Below are 13,868 nucleotides of genomic sequence, written 5' to 3' on the forward strand. Positions count from 1 at the left end.
CTGCACATTTTTGATCAACAAATTTAATGACTTTTAAGACCTTTTTAAGACCTTCAAGAATAAAAATTAAGACCATTACCATGGAAAATATATATATATAAAAATGACACTCTAGGGTGTTAAGGTTAACAAAGCACATTTGTATTTGAGCAACAGTGCAAATAGTCTTAATAGCCTTTGGTGGTCCAATTCATGCTTTCGTCAAACATGACAACGAAGCTGCCTTGATTCACACTTGACAGAAGTCCCCTTTTTATGTACTGAACAAGTCCAAATCGAGTAAGAGAAGAGGTTTTGTCCCTGCCACAACTAAATGTTTTTGCACATTCCTCAGGGAACATTGCCCTGAAGTGCTCATGTCTTCGTTGGATGTATAGGAGTGATGTCGGTTAACCGTGTGCAAAACCCACAGCATTTCAGCCTTCAGTGTATTAGTTGGGGAGAATGTAAAATGGTGCCCCAAAGACACCAACGCGGCTGTAATGTTAGCCTCAGGGCCGTAGCCTAGCCATCATTTCAAAAGTGAGGGGGACAGAATAACTACCAAATCTTTTTTCAGGCTTGTTGACAGGTTTTTCCTTAAAGGGGTGATGAACTGAGAAATCAAAGTTTCCTTGAGCTTTTGACATATAAGAGATCATCATACTATAATAATATCCTGTAAGTTTCAGAACTGAAAACTACCTTGTTAGTCCAATAAAAGCTTTTATAGACATCAGGCTCAGCAAACGACTCGTTTTTCAAAGTGGGGAACAATGACGTCAAAGAGGATAAAACACCGCCTCCACAAAAGAAGATCAACGCCTACTTCAACACGGCCTGTTTAGCCCCGCCCACCGATTCGCCCAAACATGCTAAATAACATAGGACGACATGATAATTGCTACCGGATCGAGCTACTTACAAGCAATAAACATGCTGTTGACTAAATATTGTGTAGCGCCTGTTTGTGGAAGAAGACAGTCATAAGCTTCCTTCGGATTCCAGCATGGTTAAACTTTATTAAATCAATCACAATTCCCCGACACGGATCTGCCAGCAACATGTAAGTAACCATGTGTATTCTAATGCCTGATCTGCGATCAGTGATTTCTGTGTAATTATTCAAGTTCAGATATTTCTCTTAAAATCGTTCAATACTGTTTATGCATCAGTGACTAAACGATCAACTTCACATAATTTCTCGTAGTATTATGAAAATAATCTTTTTTTAAACTGTTATTAAATTATATAGCCTACAGAAAGCGATCAAAGAACGATCCCTTTCGCCCAAGCTGTCAATCAAACAGCACAGCGGGAGCCGCGAGAGCTTATCTGGACACTCACCAAACTCGTGATGAAATAATGACACTGTTACACTACACAACGAAGCTCTTACTGTGTATTCACATCGTGTTTGCATTGTGATTTGGTGTAAGCATTTGTGAGAGTGCAAAAATTGCGTTGCAATGATAAGATCTTTATTCACGCGATCAACAGACTGTCTGTCATCTGCATCATGCTGCAACCTTTCATGTGATGGAATAGATTTAAATATAATGCTTTAAACGATACTTTTCACGATTTGTTAATCTCGATAGCTGTAATAGTAAAAACTTAGTAAAAGTTTTCGAGAGAGTTCCTGTAATACTAGCTATTTCATTGCAAGCATGTCAGCCAATCACAGCAGTGGGCGTTTGCACTGCAGTCTCACAGCAGACACGCCCCTTAAAACGGAGCGTTCAAATCTGAGGCAGAAATCAGGCTTGGAAAAATGGCTTTTATTTATAAATTATGACAATTTTTTATGTAAAAATCATACTAACATTATAAGGGCACCCCAGGCAACATTATAAAATAATAAAACAATCCAGTTCATGACCCCTTTAAAGGTGCTGTATGTAGTTTTTAGCGGCCTCTAGCGGTGATGTTTCAGATTGCAACCAATAAGTTTACAAGCGCGTGCTCGAATTTATGAGCGAGCACTGTGGGTACCGGCCAGACTGAGACGCAACCGGACGTAACACACAAAGCATCCCACAACATGCTGGAAACTCAGGTAAACTCCCACTGCAACGTTAAAATAATAGGCTACTTTTATCAGCTTGACGTTGAACTAATGCTCCATGCTCGTACCATGATAAGTATGGAACCCTATCAACCGTGCCGAATTTTGCCACTGCAAGCACCACTTCACATTTTCTTCAGGAAATGTACATTCTAGGTTTGTAGATAAGGTTTCTCCATTATTCAAATGCCCTGCCGATGTTGATCCGTGTTTTTTACCCGAAGTTCGTCCGATTCACGTCTGGCCTTACGAGCTTCAGCAGAAAAAACGTTTTTTGTTGTTTTTTATCAATATGTGGAGTTTGTGTTGGAGTCTGTGTTTTGCTGGGCGCAGGTCGTTTCTTAGTGTTATCAGACATGTCATAAGTTGCATAAGTCATAAGTCCATGTCATAAGTTGCAGTGTCGTCGCTGTTGAGTGCAAAGTCAGTAGGCTAGACGAGTCGAGAGGCTCGGGAGCGCGCATGCAGGTGACGTCACTGGCGGTAAATCCGACCCGGGACCTTCACATAAAAATAAGAATACTTGCTTTCAGAGGTAATAGCAAAACCCGCAAAGTGGATAATTTTAATGTGAGATTACAACCCCTTCACACACAGGCAATAAAAAAATTATTCGTTTTGGTTGAAAAGCTACATACAGCACCTTTAATTGGCTTAAAATGCTATTTATTTTTAAAGCAATACAACAGAAAGAAAGAAATGCAGATGTTCAGTATACCGTATACTTTATAGGCTATAAAAAAAGTATACTTATACTTTATATACTTATGGTAAAATCCTGATCATGTATTTTACTAGTTAATAAAGTAAGCTAATAAAAAGAAAATTTTGTACATTTTAAAGATAAATTCATTAATCTGGTGCACTTAGTCACTCGAATCCACTGTTAAAAATAAATAATCCACCGGCCAACCGCCCAAACCTAACGTTATATTCTCCGATTTAGATATCTGCATCTGATCATTGCATTACAATTATTCAAATGATCAGTGTTAAGCATGATAATATGGTAAAATCACACTGAATTAAGCTGATTTAAAAAATAACATTTACTTAAAATAAAAGTTGTTATTTTGGCAAAATTACATTTCCTTAATAGCCTAGCAGAGTCTTACTAAAACTTTCCAATTGCAAACCTTTTAAAACTACTTCAAACTTTCTAGTTAGGCTTTTTCAAGAGAACTTAGTTTGTAGACAACATTTAGACAAACGTAGACAAATTTTATCTAATTGTAAAGTGTGAACAAATTATGGTAAACATAATCTAACCTAACATTACTGCCTGATTCAAGCAGATAGAGGCTGTTAATGCATGAAAATACAAATTCAGCATTAACAATCACCATGTTTATTCTAATTTGAAGGGCTTCGATAATATATCTGTGAAACTAAAAGATATTACGAATAAAAACAGTTAGTGAATATTTTAAATTTACAACAAAACTTGTTAATTATTCAACAAGAGAAATAGGCTGAGTTATCCGCATTGTGCAACACAATTCGAATACCACATGAATTATAGATGACAACTTACTTGTAGTGCTTGACTTTTTCGTGAATAAGGAGTGAAGAGTTTTTTTGCCGTTTTGAACTCATTGCGACCTCTATGAAAATTATTCGGCGCGGCCGCGCAGTTGCGTGCATTTGGGCGTGATGCACGAGTGACTGATTACCATGGAAACGTGAAAGTCACGTATGTAGATAGACTATCCTTGACTTTTTGGATTAAAAATCTCGATGTAGGCAAACAGCTGAATGGGGACAGTTGTTGCCTGACTGTCGCGCTTGTGCTTCCCCCCTTTCATATGCGCGTCAAGGGCTTTGCAGCCCACCGCACTTCGTATACCGTCGTTTTTTTGTAACCAGCCGCTATATTTCTCATCATCGAGCCAGTTATCATTAAATTTGCACTTCCCTATCTTAGCTCGCGTCTGCCACTACACTTCTTCGTCTGTTCGTCTGACAGGCCTACGGAAAACACGTACTGCCCCCTAAATGGTGTGAGATGCCTGTGCAAATAGGCACACGCTACTTTTTACTGTCTTTAGACAGGGACGTGCGCTGGTGAAATGGAAAATACCGGTAGTTTCTCCCGACAAAAGGAGAAACTCCGCCAGATGAAATTTAATGCCGCCCAGATGAAATTTAATGCCACTCTTCAAAAAATAGTGAAATTTAATACATTTTAAGACCTTAAAAAAACGTATATTTTATTTAAGACGTTTTAAGACTTTTTAAGGACCCGCGGGGACCCTGTAAATGGATGAGTAATAGGGTTAATGAGTGGTTCTCAATTCCAGTCCTCGTGACCCACTGCTCTGCACATTTTGTATGTCCCCCTTATTTAACACACCTGAACCAGATCATCAGCTCATTAGGAGAGACTCCATGAACTGAAATGAGTGTGTCAGATAAGAGAGACATACAAAATGTGCAGAGCAGTGGGTCACGAGGACTGGAATTGAGAACCACTAGTCCTAGATTAAGCAGAGTGTTGTTGTGCGTGTTTTACTGAAGAATTTTTTTTTTTTTTGCGTGCCAAAAGCACCTCTGGTACACCTCTTGGCTATAATTGAATCAGTTTGTCTGTTCCAGTTTGATATCACTGCACATGTGATGTGCTGAGAAGATAAGCCGTTGCCAGCTCCCTTCCCTCACAAATCTATAGCCTTTTGTTCCAAAAAAAACAAACAAAAAAAACACACCTGAAGTATCTTCCCTCTCTGAGGCCACTTCTGATGGCATTAAAACCCAGGACCAATCCACCTAAATCCACCTGCTCAATTTCTTCCCCCAGGTCATATCTATATCAGAAACAAGGATTTAGCTGCCATATCTCTCGGAGACCAATGCCATCTGCAGATTACTCTATCTATTTAAAGGAATATTTCAGGTTCAGTACAAGTTCTACTGACAGCATTTGCTATTATTTGTGATTAGGCTTCTGTGTTTTGCACCAGTTCTTGTAAATGTCATACTCAGCTAAATCTAAACTATCAACGACAATATTTTCAGCAGCAAGAGAGAAGTTGTTGGCCAGGCAGCTAATTCAATGCCTTAAATTCTAATGACGTGAATGTGAAATGACTTTATAGCTCCCTCTTGTGTTGACTGATTGTGGACAAATTAAAATGGACTTTCTTAATGTGCATTGCTGTCTTTATTGTGAACGATTCAACGGTGGATGTTACTCCAAAGGGGAAAAAAATGTCTTTGTAATCTTTACACTGTCGCTCTGAAACAACGTCATCTGAAACAGCTTACTTTTCCTTTAACATCACTCATCTTGGTGGCTATTATTACAATTATACAATTTAACCAATAGCCATGAATCTATTCAGTTATCCTTTTTAGCAAACCCACATTCGGTTTGGCCTCATTCAGGTATTTTTTTTTTCTTTTTCACAATCAGGTTGTTTCCCACTACATGCACTCTAGGGACACAGCTAATGTTTGGCACCGCAATGCGGGGTTAAAGGATTACTTCACCAAAAAATGAAAAGTATCCCATAATTTACTCAACCTCAAGCCATCCTAGGTGTATATGACTTTCTTATTTCAGCCAAACACAATCATAGTTATATATAAAAAAATATCCAGGCTCTTCCAAGCTTTATAATGGGAGTGAATGGTAGTTTAGATTTTGAAGCCCAAAAAAGTGCATCCATCCATCATAAAAGTTATCCATACGGCTCTACGGCGTTAATCAAGGCCTTCTGAAGTGAAGTGATGCGTTTTTGTAAGAAAAATATCCATATGCATAACTTTATAAACTATAAACGTGCTTCCGGTAACAGCTGTACGCAAGTCTAGTTCGGCTGAAGAGTGACCTCTGACCCGACGCATGATGCACTAATGAACGCGGAAGCACAGAGAGTAGAGCAAATCCAGGGGGGGGGGGCAATCTATCAGCCGGAAACTGAAGCTTTCCTGGGCGCCGCCATTGATTATCAGACCATCACCTGCTGTTAGCATTCCATTGACTCCCATTCATTTTGGCGTCACTTTGACAGCGAATAACTTTACATCTGAGGCATTTAAAGACTCCATTATGTCCATTATTTATTTCTAAAGAAACACGAAAATGTATAAAAGGCTCCATTACCTTGTATCTTATGTTATGGCCCCGTAGAAGCAGTTTTTGTAAAAACAGGCTAACGATTGCGTCATAACCATGCGATTCTCTGTCACACAGTAGAGAAATTACCATATAGACAGGAGGAGAAGCTCGCAGGCAATCGGGGGGCGTGGAGGCAAAATGACAAAATAATTATTCAGAATACTTAGCAAAAGTTGCTCCTGCTCCAAGCTCATGGACAGCTCCTACTCACGATCTCCGTCTCTGCAAGTTTCGGAAGAGAATGATTCAGATTTCTCTTGGCACAGCTACTAGAAGACAGACAGGTTGCTCACCTCACATCTACGTCGTCAAGCTCAGTTTGAGTCTGCGCAGTACGCTCAGCCATCAGGAAGTGAGTGCTTCTAATTGACTTCACTTTTCTCCGTTGAATCCAATGGGGTCGCTGTGTCCATTTCTTTTACTGTCTATGAGCAAAACAAAACACCGGTCACGAATTAGAAGTCTAAAACTGTAAGTAAATAATGTAAGAGGAATGTAAGAGGAGCTTGAGTTTATTGCCCAGCCCTATTTGTTTGAACTGTGAGAGGCATCTGCTCTCACCTAATGCCGAGTTCACACTGAACGATTTTAGGCCCGATTTTCGAACGCCGACAGGTTTTGTGAGATCGCCGACAAATGCCCGAAATCATAGGCAAATTGGTGCTCGTTCACGTGAGTGACAATCACGCAGTTTGAATGATCAAAGACGCGATCTGAGAGAATCGCCAACGCCTGTGAGATATTTGGCATGCTAAATATCTGGACCTGTCGGCGATTCACAGTTCTGCTGTGTGAATGTGTTCTGACTGAAAACTACATCGGCGATGACCAATGAGAGAGCAAGAAACAGGACAGTGGGATGTTCGGGGAGGAGTTATAGACCAGAATATCAGTACTTTAATAGATATATTTACAATTATATCAAACAGAAACAAAGCACAAACATTTACTTGACCAGCTACAACAGCAGCACATTGAAAAATTATTTACCCCCAACTCTCTTTGCAGTACACACAATCCTTGCTCCCCACATCTCCCCAACCATTTCCTCCTGCATAATCTTTTTTTCTTCTTCTCCTTTTCGCTGCAAATCAGCACACAGACAATTTAGATCGCAATCTTCTTGTAGGCCAACATTTTTAATAACAATATGCTCTATGCATGAACGCTGCTGACGTATTTCCGGTAGAATCTCAGCCAGCGTTTTTACTTCCGCATAGCACGTTCTATAGCGAAGTGTACTAGCGGCAAAACTTTCATAAAATTAATTTTCTCAGAAACGGAGACAACGATTTTAGAAACCGATTCACTAGTCGGATTCCTCATGATATGAGAGAATACTCACCCTCAAAGTTGTCGATGTAGCTTGAAATATCATTTAAAGCCCTTCTCTTTCTTACTCTTAGGTGTGACAGCTAACTGCCTCACTATTGTTAACATCATTCATGTTAACTGCTTGAAGTTCTTGTAAAAAGCGAGTGTAATTTACTATTATCTCCAACGAATACTTTAGTATTAGTAGTACCAAAAACAGCTTCCGACGCAACACCGGATGTAACTGGGCGGGCTGAGACAAAATGCGGAAGCGATCATGCATAGCCTAGAGCCTATAGGGACGTCCCGCGTGACGTCACGCCATTTGGAGCAGCCATTTTGACGGTATAGAAAATGCTAAACCGCCGGTGATAATACGAGGTCGTCGGGAAAATATTCACCTATTCTTCTATCATGCCTGCGGTGATGATTGAAAAATCCTTCCCTGCTGGCGTCCAAATCAAAGAGTTGCTGACCCATCCGGACTCGTGATACCGATAGCCTGCTAAGCTTTTGTATGCTTTTAATGATGCTCCGGTGTAGCATGATGAGAAGTGAATAAGGTAACGTTAGCTGTAAATGTCACCGAACTCCATGTCAGGAAGTTTTTCTACACATTTAATGCCTGTAAAAAGAACTTGTGGTGCTTCATAAGGATCTATGATTCCTAATTCCTTTATCTTACTCTTGTATGTCTTTTTGTGATGACATGACGTGAAGAGTTGCAGCCCAGCTGCGCTAGATAGTGGTCAGTGTTCGTCGAAACCAGTGACGGCGACGCTGCTGAAGTGTGTGAGAACAAATGAATAACATCAGTGCGAACCACGAACATTTATTTATTTGGATTAAATATTTAAATATTAAATTTTAATCGTTCTGTGTCATTTTTCAATGTCAATTATTTTCACTATTTACATGTTTATGGCCAAAATGCTATAATATTCTAAGTTGACTGTCGTTCTCCTCTACCCTGAGTAGCCTACATTAAATAGCCTACGTTAGCCTATTTAACATCGTTACAGGCACCTCGCGAGCATTCATTCATTCAACTATTTTAAAAGACTGGAATAAACACCAGCACACAAGCAATCTTTTTTTATAGTCAATTTAATTAAAAAATGTAAGCCCAACCGGTATAAAATGTCAGAAAGAGAAAAAAAAAACTGTTAATGGGAAGACGAGCATAGGACTGCTGCAGCTTAGCCGATAAATATATTTAGCCTATTTTTTATTCAGATTGCACAGTTGGAAAGAAAATATATTTATAGGAACATTTCAGCAGGCTCAAGATAATTAATAAAGTGACCACTATTCATTATTTTAATCAATTCGCAGCAATAAAACGTGATAATCCGCATTCTCATGTATGTAGTGCGCTGAAGTATTCCGTCAAAATGGCTGACACGCGGCTAGGGGTCACGTGACTGGGAGATCCCTATTTCAGTGTCGCGCGAGAACTCGGTCTCACGCACGCGTGATCTTGCGTTATATCCTTATCACTTCTCGCGTGTGTTTGTTTGCGAAACGTAGTTTGCGGACCAGACAGAAGTTGTCGGCGATTCTTTCTTTTGTAAAGTCATGCAGTGTGAAAACCCCTGTCGCCAATCCATCGTGCAGTGTGAACACACCAGCAACTTGCTATCCCAGAAAGTCGTGCAGTGTGAAAAGAACAGTGACCCGACTACTTTGAAAATCGTGCAGTGTGAACTCGCATTACACTACGTCATACACCGGAACTAGACTCTCGTGAACGCGCAGACGGCCGCTATCCAGTAGCTAGTGATTACAGTTTATAAAGTTTTAAAATATGGATATTTTTCTTACAAAAACGCAGCGCTTCGCTTCAGAAGGTATTTATTAACCCACTGGAGCAGTATGGATTACTTTTATGATGGATGGATGTGCTTTTTTGGGCTTCAAAATCTCAGTTACTCCCATTATAAAGCTTGAAAGAGCCAGGATATTGTTTAATAACTGATTGTGTTTGGCTGAAAGAAGGAAGTTATATACACCTAGGATGGCTTGAGGGTGAGTAAATTATGGGATAATTTTGGGGTGAAATAATCCTTTAACAACATTGCTGCTTGGGAGCAGGGTCTTATAATCCTGGCCTGGGATTACGATAACAGGTTAAGTGAGTGTTTAAAAGCTCTATGGAAGAAGAATTGATGTTCTTTCTCTCAGATCACTGTCATAGGATTTCTGCCAACTCTCATGTACTCTCAAGTAACATTGCTGATGATGTGTGTAGAAACCCAATGACCTTCCCCCTGCCATGGAGGTGGTGTTGTGATTTTGGCCATAATTGATCCCTGTGGTTGTAAGTTATAATTTGCTTTGGGGTTTGCATCAGAGCATAAATGATGCAAATTACACATGCTAAACTCCAAGACACCATCTGAATCAGTGTGTACAGCTTGCTCTTCCTCCAGCACCGATAATTAATGTCCAGAAAGTGTGAAGGCAGGATCATTAACATCATTAGCTATTGGCCCTCATTGATAAGTAATAAACATTCCTGTGTATTATGTTCTTATTTCCCCCTCCAGTATTATTACTGATGTATTGTCTCTTGAGTCTCTATTAGCAGGCTATGTACAGTATTAGCCTTAAGGGGTGTTCAACCTTCAAGTGCATCATCTTTGTAGCTCATCTGTTAGATCTAAGCGCAAGCAATAGGTCATGGGTTTGATTCCCTGTCATTGAATTTACTTATAAAAATATATGCCAAATGAATGTTTACAGCTAGTTCAATATATATATGCATATGTATACAGGTATGTATGTATGTATGCATGTGTGTGTGTGTATATATATATATATAGCCTATATACACACACACATATATAGGCTATATATAGTGAAAATACAATTACAGATATCAAGAATTATAGTTTTTACTAGTTGAAACTGGTTGAAATTTAAAGCATTTTAACTAGTGAAAATAGTATTACAGATATCTAGAAATGTATTTTTTACAGGTAAGAATAGCTATGGTAATGAGTTTATGAATATTAATGAGAACTGGATTTCCCATACTAGCACCAGTAGGCCTATAGGCCAAAAATGGAGGAAGAACGTCAGTCAGAGAAACGCTTCCTTGTTAATTTATTTATTAGTTTGTTTTGATCAGTTTCCACAAATCCCTTCACTCGATTGGGATGTTCTCTTTTATTCTGGACAGCAAGGGCAGTGACTGTAACATCGAGCGTGTTTTGCAGTAGGCCTAGGCCCATTAAACACCGATTTACTCCGAAAATTCTTCAAAAAGAACACAAAGAATGGCCTTCTCAGTAGTTGTAACTCTTGCGTCATCAGAACAGGGTGTTCAACGCACCACCGTTTCCGTTTAAAATAGGTTTTAAACTTTTTGTCGAGGCTGAACGCAGCCCAGGTCAGATAATTTGTGTTCTCGTTTTTTGTCTTCAAAACAAAATTTTTTTGTTTTCTTCACACTTTGTTCTAATGCATCAAATGAAAACACAACACAACTAAAACGAAAAATAAAACATTTTTGTAAACATGAGCTACCATTTGTACAGTTAAGTTCACAAACTTTTTAGAGTATCGTACCCCCTAAGGCTTTTAACATCCTTCTGTACCACCCCTCTCTGCAGTCACACCTTTTTCAGTAAGGAGCAATATTTGCCCCCTTAAATCGTTTTTTCCAGTGCATTTTTTACCTTTACAAATTCCATTATAATATAAATAATGCTTTAAATAAAGAAAATATTCAATAGAGAAATATGCAATGATGGTAAAAAACGAAGTGATGCTTTTAAATATTAGATTAAAACCGCCATTAGGGGGCGGCAATTCACTGTCTTTTTGAGTGAGCCATCGAGTCTTTCAACGAAGCAAGTGGCTGTAATTATGAATGAATCATTGAAGCATTGACTCACGATTTTTTCAAAGTCGCAGATTCATTCACAAACACTGCTGTGTGCTGCTGTTCTGCTATGAAAAAAATAGCAGATGAAAAAAATTTCAGGACACAGAGGTGTTTATTCAGTATAGTGCACAGAGTTCAACTGACTTGCTGTACTAAAGGGTGGGAGGGAATATTAAAAAACAAATTACTAAAAAAGTTTTTTATATGATAGAAATAACTGTATTCTGAAAGAATATATATATTTGTTTTTTTATTATTTAGTTTTTCACTTTGTTTAGAGCATAAGAAACAAATGGTAAAAAACATTTTTGAAAAAATGATATTTTATTCATACATTAGGCCTATGCTATGTCCTCTGTAGTGGACTGTATCTATACACTGTATATAATGTGCACATTAATGTGTTCTCGGAGCAACATTTAATGAAAAAAGAAGTGTAATAATTGGAGTAATAATTAGCAACATTTTAATAATAATATCTAATATTATATTTCATAGGAATATTGATGTATAACTTATTTCCATATTCACTTGTTGTGTCTCCCAAAATGCCTATATATATATATACATTTTAATGTGAGATATATATGAAGAGTTCAGATGCAAAAGCCTCTAAGTGCCATCTGGAATTTTCTTCTAGAATGATCATTTTTATCAAGCTTGTATGATTGTATATATGAACAGATCCAGTCATATGTTTAGGATGTGCCCTGATTTATATATATATATATATATTCCAGATTTGTGGTGAAAAATGAGAAGGAATAGGATTTTCGAACTGAAAAAAATTAAATAAATAAATAATAATAAAATAAAAAATAACATTCTCACACGTCTGGTCTGCTATCTTTTTATACTGTACAATCTGTTTATTCTTAAACCTACCCAACAAAACTTTCTGCATTTTCAAAAAACGCATTCTGTATGATTTATAAGCTTGTTTTCTCATGGGGACCTCTAAGTTCCCATGGTTACATGCAGGGGCGCCGCTAAGGGGGGGGGGGGGAAGTTAGGATGATTCTAAGGGCCCAGGCACTTTTGGGGGCCCCAGAGATCGATTTTATTAACAGAATGGGTGCGGTAGGGGGCCCAACCTCATATTCTTTCATAGGGCCCAAAATTGATAGTGGCGCCCCTGGTTACATGCGTACATGATCCCCTTACACTAACCCCAAATCTACCCGTTACAGAAAACTTTCTGCATTTTTACATTTTCAAAAAATATCCCTTAAATGATTTAAAAGCCGTTTTCCTCACGGGGACCAAAAATGTCCCCACTACATCAAAAAATTCTGGTTTTAATATCCTATGGGAGATTCCAGAACCACACAGCTTCATGTTTTCCACAAAAAGGAACAGAGAACACATGCTATGATATGCTTATTCTTTTTATTTGACTTTTTTTGCAGATATTTGCTGAAGCTTGTGGCCACAGTTACAAGTCAAGTGCTGAAGCTCATGCGCTTAAAGGGTTAGTTCACCCAAAAATGAAAATTCTGTCAGTAATTACTCACCCTCATGTTGTTCCAACTGCGTAAGACCTTCGTTCATCTTCGGAACACAAATTAAGATATTTTTGATGAAATCTGAGCCATGTCTCACTCCTCCATAGGCTGCTATGTGACCGAAACTTGCTGGCCCAGAAAAGTTATTAAAGAGATCGTTAATATAGTCCAAGTAACTCCAGTGGCTCAATCTTAAGTATATCAAGCGATGAGAATACTTTTTGTGCGCAAAAACAAACAAAAATAACGACTTTATTCCACTTTTCATTTCCTTCTCTCTGGGCCTCGTAGTGTTTTTGCGCTGCGCGTCTGTGTTGCACGTCATCACGCATCACACACATGACCGGCGTCGGCCAATAGTGAGCCTACGTGGTGACGTGTAACACAGACGCGCTGCGCAAAAACACTACGCGAACCAACTAGAGGTCCAGAGAGAAGGAAATGAATAGTGGAATAAAGTCGTTATTTTTGTTTGTTTTTGCGCACAAAAAGTATTTTCGTCGCTTGATATACTTAAGATTGAGCTACTGGAGTCACTTGGACTATATTAACGATCTCTTTAATAACTTTTCTGGGCCAGCAAGTTTCGGTCACATAGCAGCCTATGGAGGAGTGAGACATGGCTCAGATTTCATCAAAAATATCTTAATTTGTGTTCCGAAGATGAACGAAGGTCTTACGCAGTTGGAACAACATGAGGGTGAGTAATTACTGACAGAATTTTCATTTTTGGGTGAACTAACCCTTTAAAGTGTTAATAGTCAGTCCAAATAACATTGCAGTGAGACTCAATACAAAAAGGTCAGCTAAATAAGCAGAATATTAAACTTAAACCACTTTGTAACCATAAAAAGCTAAACTATATTGCGGTTTAGTGGAATAAGAGGGATATTTGGTCAGAGTCTTGTGGGCAGCATTCTGTCACACAGTGCAGTTATGCTTTTGGCAACCTGAGTTTAAATCCTGCTTTTCTGATCCTGTTTTTCTCTC

This window comes from Squalius cephalus (genome assembly GCF_949319135.1).
Source record: "Squalius cephalus genome assembly, chromosome: 16".
Classification (NCBI taxonomy): Eukaryota; Metazoa; Chordata; class Actinopteri; order Cypriniformes; family Leuciscidae; genus Squalius; species Squalius cephalus.